Below are 12,723 nucleotides of genomic sequence, written 5' to 3'. Positions count from 1 at the left end.
CACATTTGGGAAAAATAAACATGTTTATAACAATCTGAAAATTACCTACATAGAAGAGGAGTTAGACGTTCAGAGTAACCTACTTGCTGTGAATAATTTATCCAGTTTCAATATTTGCTCTTACATTCAGCCATAATTGTCAGAGTATTAAACTCTGTTCTCTATCATAGGTTTCTGTATGACCTTGAGCAACCTATACAGATATTTTTGTGTGTCAGTATTGCCCTCTGAAAAACAGCAATGAAGAACTGTGGGGATGAAAAGCTTCTGACACATACATGTGATGTTTTATCACTCAGGACACTTAAGAAACCTGTATAGAGCCTTTTAGAGAGATATTGAACAGTACAGTTCAATAACAGTATTGCTGTTATTTATATCTAGATAAGTAGGATAGTGCTGAACTGTAATCCAATGGTTTTGAAACCACCTCCTAAACTATCCCTCAAGGTCGGAGTGTACAATGAATTTGGCCTTGAGGCCTGTATCATGTGGTAGGGCCAGCCTCTATGTCCACAGGATATGGTAAACACAAGGCCAACACTGTCTTTCATTGACTTGTGAAATACAGTAATAACTATGCAGTTACAATTTTACTCAAAGCAGTTAGTGCATTTGTTTCATCAGATTAAGTTTAAATAAGTTTCATATCTCATTGTTACAACCTTGTATTTTTTCTTTCATTTCAGCCTTCATTTTAAACTGTAATGACTGCAGCTTCTTAAGCAGAAGGCATGACAAGAATTAAATCCTTGGGGCCTTCCTATTAACCTGCAGAAAAGATCACTAAGTTTATAAGAGACAAAATGCATCCAAAAAGAATGAAGAAAGGATCAGAAGGCCCACAAGCTGCAAATAATGTAGCCCTACTTAAAACAGCACTCACAGGAAGAGCTGAACAGGCACACTTGCCACTTTGTTCCTGCACACATCACTTGGACTGCAAAGAAATCAGTACTGTGACAGATCATTTATATTAGTACAATGCATCTGCCAAATTATTTATACACCATAAGCATCAGTCTAGAGAAACTGCACTCTGGGAACTTGATTGATAGAGAAGAGATGCTGCACTGGGATGAAGCCATGTTAAAACAGTGCAGGATTTTGATCTCAGATATAGTGTTGTAAATACAGAGAGATGCCATTCAAGCCCATGGACTTAAGTCTGGATTCACACCAGTGCATCTGATTGACATGAGAAAAAGCGTAAAATTGCAGCACAAAGTGATAAGTGGCTTACAAGAAAATTGGAAAGAGAAATACTAGTGTTAGATTAATCTCTTGTTCTGAGTATTTCTCTTGGAATGGCTGAGTTTCTCCAGGATGCTTTTTTTTTTTAACTGTAATTAACAATTTTCTCATTTCTAAGTGTGCATTAACTCTAAATTACTAAGTATTCCCAAAGTCAGAAAACCTATATAAAACCTACACTTTAAAACAGCATGTTTTCACAAGTACTAAAGAAATATTTTGGTAAACATTAATTGCTTCCACTAACATTTTGTAGTTTGGTTATTAAACTGCTTTTATATCATATGCCCTGCTTTAGAAGGGTTTAACACATTCAAATGTCAATCCTTAATAACACACTTCAGAACTGCTCCATACAAGGTTCTTCAGAATTTATATCTTAATCTCATCATCTTGAAATTTAGTGTGCTCAAATTTGGTCCCTTAAAGAGAGGGCTTTTTAGTGCTTACATAAAGAGGAATTTAAGGGAAGCAGTATACTTTATTCAGCATAGAACATCTAATTTATTCTGTGTTTGATATGAAGGTCATTAAAGTTTATTGGGTTTTTTCCAGCAGATTGCATCAACTTCAAATCAGACCCTCTATTATCCTACCTGGGTGGTTGATGCCTCATTACTTATGATCTCATAAGGATCTCATGCTAATGTATGATCCAGATTCTTTACACTTAAATCAAATTGATGGTTGGCATTATTCTTTAAGCTTCTTTACTTTGAATGTGTTGTATCAATACATAGGTACCCTCAAACCAGAAGGAGCACTTAAAATTATTCACTATACCAAAAAAAATTAATTAGTAAATAATTTACAGATTCATTTTTTTCCAACCCAATGATCTGTCTTTTTTTCAAACTGACACTGCGTAACAGAAAACAATCTTCCACTCTAATACATACAGGGAGCCTGACAGCACAGTTAGCCTACCGTTTCCAAGGATGCATATCTTGAATGACTACATAAATGCTACTATTCCCTTTTTCCCTTTTATGTAGAAACTGGTAGACACATACAGTTTACAATATATAAACAATATAAACAAGAGAGGAAGTCTTCTCAAAGCAAGGGAAGCAAGTATTAAAAATGTCTGTGTAATACACAGATTTTCAAAGGAAATATTTATCAGTAATCTACGTACTCAAATCAAAGGAAAGATTGTCCTTCATGCTACTAAACTTTGCTTTCCACCCATTTTACTCTATCCTCTTCAAAATGTGACCTGTGGTCACTGATTTTTTGTGCGGCATAATGCTGAAATATTCTGGTCAGTCAGTCTACATAATCTCTATTTAGGTCTTCTTAAGAGGCAGATCTTCTTGAGATTCCACTACTGGAGAGTTTTTTATCATTATTGTTTCAACCAGAGAGAACTGTAAACTGAAAACTTATTTTAAAAAAATTCCAAGTTGTGCTATGAAAAAAAACAAACGGGACACAGCATAAACTGCAATGGACTTGGTAAACTCTTACCTCCTGTATGTTTTGTTAGCAAAATGAAGTTAGGATGACAATATCCAGGGGTCACCCACAAAAGACTGAATGTGGACATAACAAGGTCCATCATAAGGAAGAGGCAGGAAAGAGCAAAATGGAAGAGCAACTTTCACTTGACCAAGTCAGAAAAAGAAAATGAATGCTTAACTGAGGCAACTGATGTACACCCTCTGGAGCAGCTGGGTGACATCTGAAAGTTCCCCATATAGAGCCACTACAGGGTACGGTGAAGGTAATTTTATTCCTTCTTCCCTTGATTCTTTTCTTGGCCTCATGCTCACCTTCTAGGAAGTTTTCACAAAGCCAAGACAATGGAAGTAGTTTGAACCATGGCTGCTTGAAAATTGGATGCCCTTGCACAGAAGACATCTTTGCATATTTATACACCTATTCCTATTCAGTTATTTTAATCTAAATAAGACACAGTTAACACTTTCTAGTCAGGTTGAATATGTCAATCAGTCATTGGAAAAGTTGGAATATTTTTCTGAATTTTAGTTAATTTATAGAACAAATTGCCAAGTCAGACACATCAGTAGGTTCTCAATTGTTATTCAGCTGTGAAATCTGCAACTATTTTAGACCTTGAGAAGTCCTAGAGCAAGAAGAAAATTATCTCTATTTTCCAGTAATCTAATACAAGACATTAACTCTACAACCTTGATCTGCCTCTGACCCTAAACCACTACTTCCTTAGTAAAGCATTACTTAATTCAGAAATAATTCACTCAGTTATTTTCATTCAGAATTTTGGAAGAGTGCTTTTAGGTAAGGAAGTGACTCAGTATCTTTTGCCCCTGTCCCCCAAGGGACAGAGGGTGAGATAGACATCAGACAGAGAGGAAGGTGTGCACTGTGTTTCACACCTCAAACCCCCCATTTACCAGTCCACAGTCCCCCTATTTGTATTTGCAATTATGGCACCTATATGCATTTGTGTTCCTGATGTGGACTTATCATAGCATCCTGAGCAGAAATACCTGTAGATGAGGAGTTGCTTACATGTTTTGGTTTTGTTTGGGTTTTTTTTTTCAATCATAGGATTTATTACTAAAGTGTAGGTCAGTTTGGAGTTTTAAAAGTTACTGCTTTAAGATGGAATTATTTATATATTTATTTTCCACTAAAACTTCCAACAATTATATTTATTTGATAGGCATTATTTTGCTTTCAGTAATAGTAGAAGAAATTCTGATATTAGGATTTTTTGAAAATTGCTGATTTCTGTTGTCATGGAAACAGTTATTTTCCTGCCTAGAACTAATCCTTATGATATGAAAGCATGAAAATTGCAGGACAATTATTTGCTTTATCTGTCTTTGGAGAAACTGTAATAAACTCAGTTTCATAGGGTCATTATCATTATTAAAAAGGATAAATTTCTCAATCAGAGTAGCTAATCTATGGGTGACTTTACTTTTGGGTTAGAGTTTGGGTTTGCAGCGGGTTTTTTTAATCCATATGGCAGTTTATTAAATTGATATTAAGTCCATCAAGATAAATTACCAACTACATTTCACTAAAAGAATAGGAATCAAACAGTTTTTCCTAATACAAAAAAATATACCTTCTCTTGGTCAGGTGGAAGGCTGAACTGAACTATTTGATGACTGATTTAACATCCAAGACATCTTCACTTTTGTATTCCTAATACAACAGTACCCTCAATGAGTTCTAATTAAAATGTTACTGTGGCTCAATGAAATCCTACTTACTGAAATGAAATCCAGATCAGCATGTTGGTTAATTTCTAATCATTTACCCTATAACAGTAGAGTACAGTTTGCAGTCTCTTCACTTGCTAATCATGAGGGTGTCATTATGCCATCTCTACTTCCACAAATAATCCATGTAAGAATTACTTGAAATTTAACTCCAAATAGTTGTCCAAAGAAGAATTCCAGTGTGGTACTCTAATTAAGTGCATATTCAGTTGTTGTGCTTTTTTCCTCCCTGATTAAGCTGTTGTTGTAGGTTGGGAACAGCTTAAATAGATTTCAGTATATTATTAAAGAATTAAGCTTACTGTAAATGTGTGGGTTGTCTTTGCTGCTCCACGAACAAAGAAAAGGGAATTACAACAAATCTCATTTCCCTATATACTAGTAAGGATAACGAGAAAATAGCCAGTACAGGAGGCATTGGTAGTGATGTTCTACATGTTGCAATGAGCAAAACTAGGAAGCTAATTAAAAATAACCTAAACACTACACTAAATAAATGTTTTCTCCTTACCTATAGCAAATCAAAGTGATGGAAAGAATGATTAGGTTATGGAAATTCGGTGGCAAGGTCATGAAATGCCCAAAGAGATGCAGCTGTTCTTATCACTACATTTTCCATTTCCTTAGCAGCATCTCTGCAAGACCTTGTACCTGGGCTAGCAAAATAGCTTTTCAAGCACTTAATGACTCTGGTCATTAATGTGCATGAAAGTATAAAGGAGCAATAGAAATAAGTGGGTTTAACATAATTTTTTTTCTGTTACTGGTCCCTATCTGTGCAGCAATACTTTCTTATCTAAAAGAGTTGGATGCTTTCAATAAAAAAAAAAGTACAATTCCGGTTTCCACTAATAAGAGATTCATCTTAAGCAGTTCTGGTGAACAATGCTATTGCAAGGACAGTGATCTCACACATGATTTTATGCTTTAACACTCTCTTTATAAAGGGAAGTGCTATATTCAAGCTTTTGATGCAGTGTAAATAAATCAAAACTGTTTCTCCTTATATTTCTAGACCCTTAGCTCAGTTCAAAGCCTGCCTTGCTTGCCTAATTTTGAATACTTGTCACTGTGAAGTGTGTTCCAAGTCCTTGGCTGATACCTTTCCTCTAGTGAATAGAATTTTTTGTCTACTTACTAGATGCCAAACTGGAAATTTGTTAATAAATTTCTAATACTGCTAGCTTCCTCTGGCTCCTTTTGTTTTAGCAAAATTGAATTTCAGAGGAGATACATGTCTATATCTCCTTCATGTCTCAATACTAATTAAGTAATATGGACTTAATTAAGCAGAAGGCAGCCTCTGCAAATATGTAATATATTAAGTAGGTAGCATTGACCTCTTCTTCCCATGATTTATAGATCACCATGACATAACTTTTGCTAGATCACTGTCTTTTCATTTGCCAAACTGTTCAGCCTACCTAACTACGTGATTTGCAGTGTTTTGGACTTGCAGCAATTACTTACTAAAACAACAAAAAGGAGTCACTACTGAAACAGATAGGTACCTTTAGAGTTTTCTTATTAAGGCTGTTATAATCCCCAGTACAGAGAAATAAAACTTCTCAAGCAGGAGCAATGCAAGCCTGTCCTTCACCTGACTGAACTCAGTCTCACACTGAAGTAGTCTGTGGGATAACAGGATGAACAAGCAAACTCACACAGAAGGTGAAGCTAGTTGTAAACCTTGCTCTTCATTTAGCATTTTAGATATCTGAAGAACAGAGGTATTATGAAGATTTCCTGACAGCTTATGCCATATTAGCCTTGAAAATACATGAGTAGCAATAGGATAAAAAGAAGCCCGTACCTTGCTAACACAATTGCTTTTGACATTTTTTCCTGAGAAAATTAAGTGACTGAAATGTGACAAGCAAGTCTAACAAAACAAAATTCAGTATTCCTTGTGCTGAAGGCAAGAGGATGTGCTAAAATAGTTTGGGAAGCAATTGATCTTGGTTGGAAGCTTTCAGCAAAAAAATTGTAATAAGTACATAAATGATGTAAGGCTATTCCTGCTGTGTTAGCTTCAGGTTAGTCTTAGACTTACTTCACTGCTCTTCTGCTCCACAAGATTTCTTTTGCTTCGCTTTTGTGAGCTGAGAGGAAAGAACAAAGCTGGAAGCAAAATTATGTTAATGCAAAGATTTCTAAAGTGGAACAAATGAAGTAATTTAAACTGTCTTAACTGAAGGAACCACAGTGGCAACTCCTTCTGTAAATTAATCCCTTGTTTGTTCTGTGCTTAAGTGCTGGGAGGAAGCCAGAGCATGTTGCAGATGGGTTCCTGAGCTGTAGACCCACTGGGCATCTCCTGTGCCATCTATATAGAGCCTAAGAGAAATCACATCACTGGGTGAAAGACTGATTTTTGTCTACTTATCTTGGCACAGAAGCAAACATATGCAGTTATTATTTGTGATCAGTAAGATGATAATGGCTACAGATCAGGGAGTATGACTTCTTATGTAGACCACATGCTTAAATAAGGCCCAAGTACTCACCAGGGCTCTTAGGTACTGTTGTATTCATCATTACCTAGTGTCCAAATACTTTCTTCTTATATATGCATTTTCTAGTGAATAATGTAACTGTGTTAGTTAATACTTCAGAGTTAAGTTCTTATTAGCTACTTTAACTACTTTTGTTCCACTTGCAGCCGAGCCCAATTTTTTGTTTGTTTGTTTTATTAGATATATTTACTACAGTAAGTTCTGTACTAACCTTAGTCTTCACTGCTTACCAAAACTAGCCATAGGCTGCACATTAAAAATAACATCTTTAATTTTTATTTCTGAACAGTACATATCATCAAAACCTTTATAATTGGGTGGTTTCTAAATAACCACACACCTACAATGCAGTACAGTTTTGTCAAGCCAACCTCTTGAACCTGAATTTTCCCAGCATGTATTTCCAAAAAGTGGGACATCTCTATACCATCAACACCTGTAATACTACTACTAATTAGTATTATAATAAGTTTACAATCTGGCATATTCATGCCAAAATATTTTTTCAATAATCAAGAAAGCAAATCACATGCTGGAGTATATGTGTATTGCATCCTATTTTATTTTTTTTTAATAACTCGTTTTATTGTGTCTTTAATCTTCAGATTTAGCACATAACGTCAGATCTTCACTTGGTGTAAATATATATAGGAACATTCAATTAATAAAGGTGTGATGATATTCAGCATCAGAGCATCTGACCAAAAGTATTTTTCAACTAGATTTTTAAAAGGAGATTTATTATATTTTTCTCCACAGCATCAATATAAAAGAGAACTAAAGAAAAAAATCAAGCCATAAATATTCTCACATGCACAAGATATGCACATAACAGAACACATATATGGATGAAAAAGTATCATTATCTCAGTGCACTTCTCTGTTGTTCAAGGGAGTAGATCTGTGGTGTAACAGGCTTAGTTTTTTGCAAGATACAGAGCTCTCTGGAATTTATTCGACACAGACAGTTTTAAATATATCAATATCCTCATTGCATTCTCAGTTTCAAACAGTAAGAAAATGGGTGCAAAATTAGACAAGATTTATGGAGATGTCATATTACTATCAAAATCCAGATAATATGAAATTCCTGATGAAGCAATTTTCCATCTCACAAATCGCATTGTAATTATGAAAGGAGATTCACTTGCATCTCTAAACTTTTCAAAAGTTCATGCAGTGCATGTATTAACACTAATCAGCTATGGCAACCTTCCATCTCTGGAGCTAACAAAAGCTGATCACTGATTAGCTTTATGCAGCTTTTTGAGTACTTTAGTGTTTCCTTTTCCCTATCTTCTATGCTTTTGCATAACCTGATATATCTAAAGGTAAAGGTTTTAAGGGAATGTGTGGAAGTTTAGAAAAGAGATTGGTGGTAATGTGCTTCATTAAACTTATCCAGCACTGATCAGGGGCCTGTCAAGCAGTCTGGAAAGTTGTTGTGTTTTTTTTTCCCCTCAAGAAACATATATTGCTACAACACACCGTGAAGTTGTGCACACACATCATTCCCCACCTAATTAAAACAAGCAGCCTCAACTATTTTTTGTAGTCATTAAATCAACAAATTCTAATCTTTCAATAAGCAATTATGGATTTTTAAGCTAGTTGACTGAATAATATTTTTCATAGAATCCCTCCTAAAGAGATAAATATTTAAACTTTAATTGCTACCCTTATAGACATATGATAATGCAACTGTCCTCAGTAAATGGCAATAAAGATATAATAGCTTAAAGGTTTCTGTTTTATTCTGCTCTTTAAGAATAGCAGTGGTGTGTGTCATCACAAAACATAAAAACAATTACTTAACCCAAAGGAGTCATAAAGGCAATTCCATTATAGAGGCACTTATTATCTGTGAGCATCCTGGGGCCTTCTACAGACCCTGTTGACTTGAATCAAGCTCCTATACAACACTAAAGGGTCAGTCTCAGTATTTCCATTAATTCAAGTAGACATTACAGAGATTTAAATTTTTTTTTTCCTACTTATTTATATTACAAGATTCCCGTATATCCAAACCAGGGAACTCAGTATTAAGAGTCAGGGCTGAACAAAACCCACAAATGCTATGAACAGAGACCTGCAAGCACTGAGAATATGAATTGAGATCCCTGTTGGAAATCTAGACCTAAATGTAAGAAACCACTTCCTATGCAGACAACCTGTAAAAATAAACTGGACTGGTGGAACACCAACCCTGAGAAGACTAATGCCTGAGCTTCTTTTGTTTGAATTTAAGATGAGCTTTCTAAAGAAGCCCAAAGGACTCTGACACACCGTTCCCAGTGAAAGCAAACACCTGACTTCCTCAAGCATCATAGAAAATCTTAGCATGAGGCCATTTGAAGTCTGGCCTCTCACTGTCTTCAGTTTGTGTAGATAAGAGCGGCACATACTCTTCCTCGCTACCTGTAGTCATTGCCTCTAGACTGTGTTCTAATGGCTCAAATATGCATTAGTTTAATAAGCAAGCAATCATATTTTTGACTGAGTAAAACACTACAAGAATGCCTTTTACTGCGCCATTTTCAGACTCCAGAATTCTTTGTAACAGCACCAAAATACACACCATCTCCTTGTTGGAAAATAATGATCTTGGATTCAACTTGCTGATCAAAATTAAATACTAAGAAGTCTCCAGACTACACAAAACCACAGACTGCTCCTCCACAACCTCTCCATTCTGTAGCAGCCCCACCTGGCTGATGTAAATAGAAAAATGTAGGTGTGCTGGTGGATGTTTTCATTTACATTTTGATAAAACGATTTTATATCAGGTAAGTGGCTATCTGTGAAGACTAAGAAAGGAAAGGGTGCCATGACAGACCAAGTATTACTGTAAAAATACTTCACTTACACTGTATTAAAGTAATTTAAACTGGGGAGAAAGAAGGGAACAGAAGGCTGAATATATTCAGAAAGCAATAGGTAATTTGTGAAGAAAGAATAAGCATAAGAAAAGTAAGCTGGAATTTGGAAGTAGTGCAGATGCAGGGAGGTATTGCTATGCCACAGGGACACTGAAAGGAATGAATAGATCAACAGCAGACAGCAAGAGTCCATAGAGATCCCAGAAGGAAAAAGAAGAAAGAAAAACAGTTCCAAGTGGATGTGTAAGTGAAAGACTTCCCATGAGATATGGAGGGTTGCAGAACATTTGAACATATTGGAAAAAAGAATGACTGGATGAATCACAGATTTGAAATTTAAAATTGTACCATATCTGACAGTCTGGTTCTACTCAGAAAAATGGCTATGTAAATGACATTTTCTGCCTCAACAGATCTACAAACAACGCTTGTTCTCTGCTATATCTGCTGACTTGAAGATGAACCCTCCACGCCTCCCCAGCTTTTTCTTGTCCTCCTTTTTTTAAAAACTAGTGTTTATTCTTTGTAAAAAACTTGATGGAACCCATGCCAGGAAAAAGAAAAACAAAGCCAGACGTTCACTTCTATATTATATCGGCCTCATGGTGCTACTAAGATTAAACTATATTTTGCTTTTAAGGAGTCTGCCAGGGGCAGCTCCAGGAGAGGTTGAGACTTTGCTGGCTTTTTCGTGCCCCTTTGGAACCTTCATCAAAAAACTAATTCCTAAGCTTCTGAACATCCCTGTTCTCAGTCCTTCTGTGCTCCTTGGCACTGCTGCCCAGAGAGTGAGGGAAACAATTCACAGACAGGCAGCAGAAGGTTCAGTCTTGTTGCTGACATCTGTGCAAGCCAGTACACAAAATACAAACCAACTAAAAAGCATTGTCAGTGTTACACAGATGGCCTTCAGTTTAAACCTGCAGTTTGAGAGCAATGGTTGATACTAAATCCTAAAAACTTGCTTTCCAAGATGTCCTTTAATGACTCTCTCTGATCAAGAAGAAAGAGAAGTGTGGCCAGCAAAGCTAAAATCAAGTTTCTCAGCAGACATAATCTGAGTATAGACGTATGCTACATAGATGTAGTATCAGCACTGCCCGTACACAGTCACACCCCTATGAGAGAGGCTATACAACACCAGTACATCAGTTCATCCTGTAGAAAGTAGAAGCTACTGTTTTGGACAATCAGTGTATGTTTCAGTAGTGTGTATATATATGGCTACCTGAACCTCGTCTCTGAGTATTAGCCAACATACCTATCTTCAATAACATTCTGCCAATACAGTAATTGAGTTTCTGTAAGGAAAAAAACTTGACATCTTTGCATCACCTCTGACGAGAAGCCATCTTGCTCCTCCTGCTGCAGTGAAGTCACCTCCAGTCGGGCACAAAGCAGTGCTTTGAAGTACTGAGTGTCAAAGCAGTTTCACTGGCAACATGTGACAATGCCCTGCAGAGGATGAAACCTGTCTACCAAACTAAGCAAACTTAGCAAACTAGGCTGCTGAAATAGCCTAGGAAACCTGATTTCTTAAATCCCTCATAGGGTATTTTGGCTTTTTTTTTTTTTTTCCAAAATAAATAATTTGTCATTGTATGTCCTGAAATAACTCCTGCATTTCACAATTTTTCTCAGGAAATCCAGTAGCTTTTGCGTTTGGACAGTGTTATGAAGTTCAGAAAAAAACAAACAAAAAACAAAAAACACAAACAAACAAAAAACAACCAACCAACCAAAAAAACCCAAACAAACCAGCAAATTTGTCCTTCTTACAACACCAACTGAGAAGTTGGTTCTTAGACATGGTGAATAGGATGAGATTATCTAGGTGGAAACATTGACGAATTCCTGACATTCACTATTGATCATGTTCCATAAGTCCATTTAATTTGTGTATATCACATACTCTTTCAGTTTTGGGAATGCTCATCACTATTTTTTCTTACTCTGTTTAGCAGCTGTCTGTTCTTTACGTCTATGACATTATAAAAAGCTGATTATATGTTTATACTTATTGCTTATATATTTTAATGGAGAAGAAGTAGCCAAGAGTTTTAGTCACTCAGCAGAACTTCCTCCAATTATGAATAAATACAAATCATATTTCTAAGGGTACTTTGGTCTTTAATCATCACCTCTGTGTTCTTATTTGATAATGCATATTTTTTCCATTACTGTGCTGTCATAGGCTTTATTGTCAGCATGAATACAGAGCACTATTTTTTCAAAAGTGAAACTTGAAGATCAAATATTGGAGTTCTTTTGTGCTTACCATGCAGCACATCCAGCAGAAATGTCAAGGGATTATTTGGTAATACACTGAATTTTATTCATACCAGTTTGTCTTTCTTTATTTCTAGAATCATGCCTTTCTGAGTATCCTGACAAGGATGAATGGATATCCTTCCACTACACTATGAATATCTGCACAGTCACTCCAACCAATGTGATTTAGATTTTTAACATTCAAAAAATAATCTTCACTGATATCAATAAAACTAAAAAAGAGGAGTTCAGAATAACTTAATGTAACGGTCTGCAAACAGGCTCATTTGGGCTTTGCATCCATACATTTTTGCAAGTGTTTCAGTCCCTCTAATCTTAGGATTCTCCAGCATAGAACCAAGCAGTAAGACCTAACTATAAGACCTAACTATATTAAAGGTGGTGTACATTCAGACCTAATTAAACACACTAATAGATAATATCAAGCAAAAAAACTAATGGTAGCTCAAGAAAAAATATGAAAATGACTGAAGTGTTGATCTTAAAATACCTATCTCAAAGTTAAGGGGAAAAAAAAAAAAAAGGTTGTTCCTTTCTTTATTTTCTCTCTCTTCCAGAAAAAAA

This window comes from Apus apus, chromosome 4, assembly GCF_020740795.1.
Source record: "Apus apus isolate bApuApu2 chromosome 4, bApuApu2.pri.cur, whole genome shotgun sequence".
Classification (NCBI taxonomy): Eukaryota; Metazoa; Chordata; class Aves; order Apodiformes; family Apodidae; genus Apus; species Apus apus.
The sequence above is the reverse complement of the archived record's forward strand: the minus strand, read 5'-3'. Positions refer to the sequence as shown.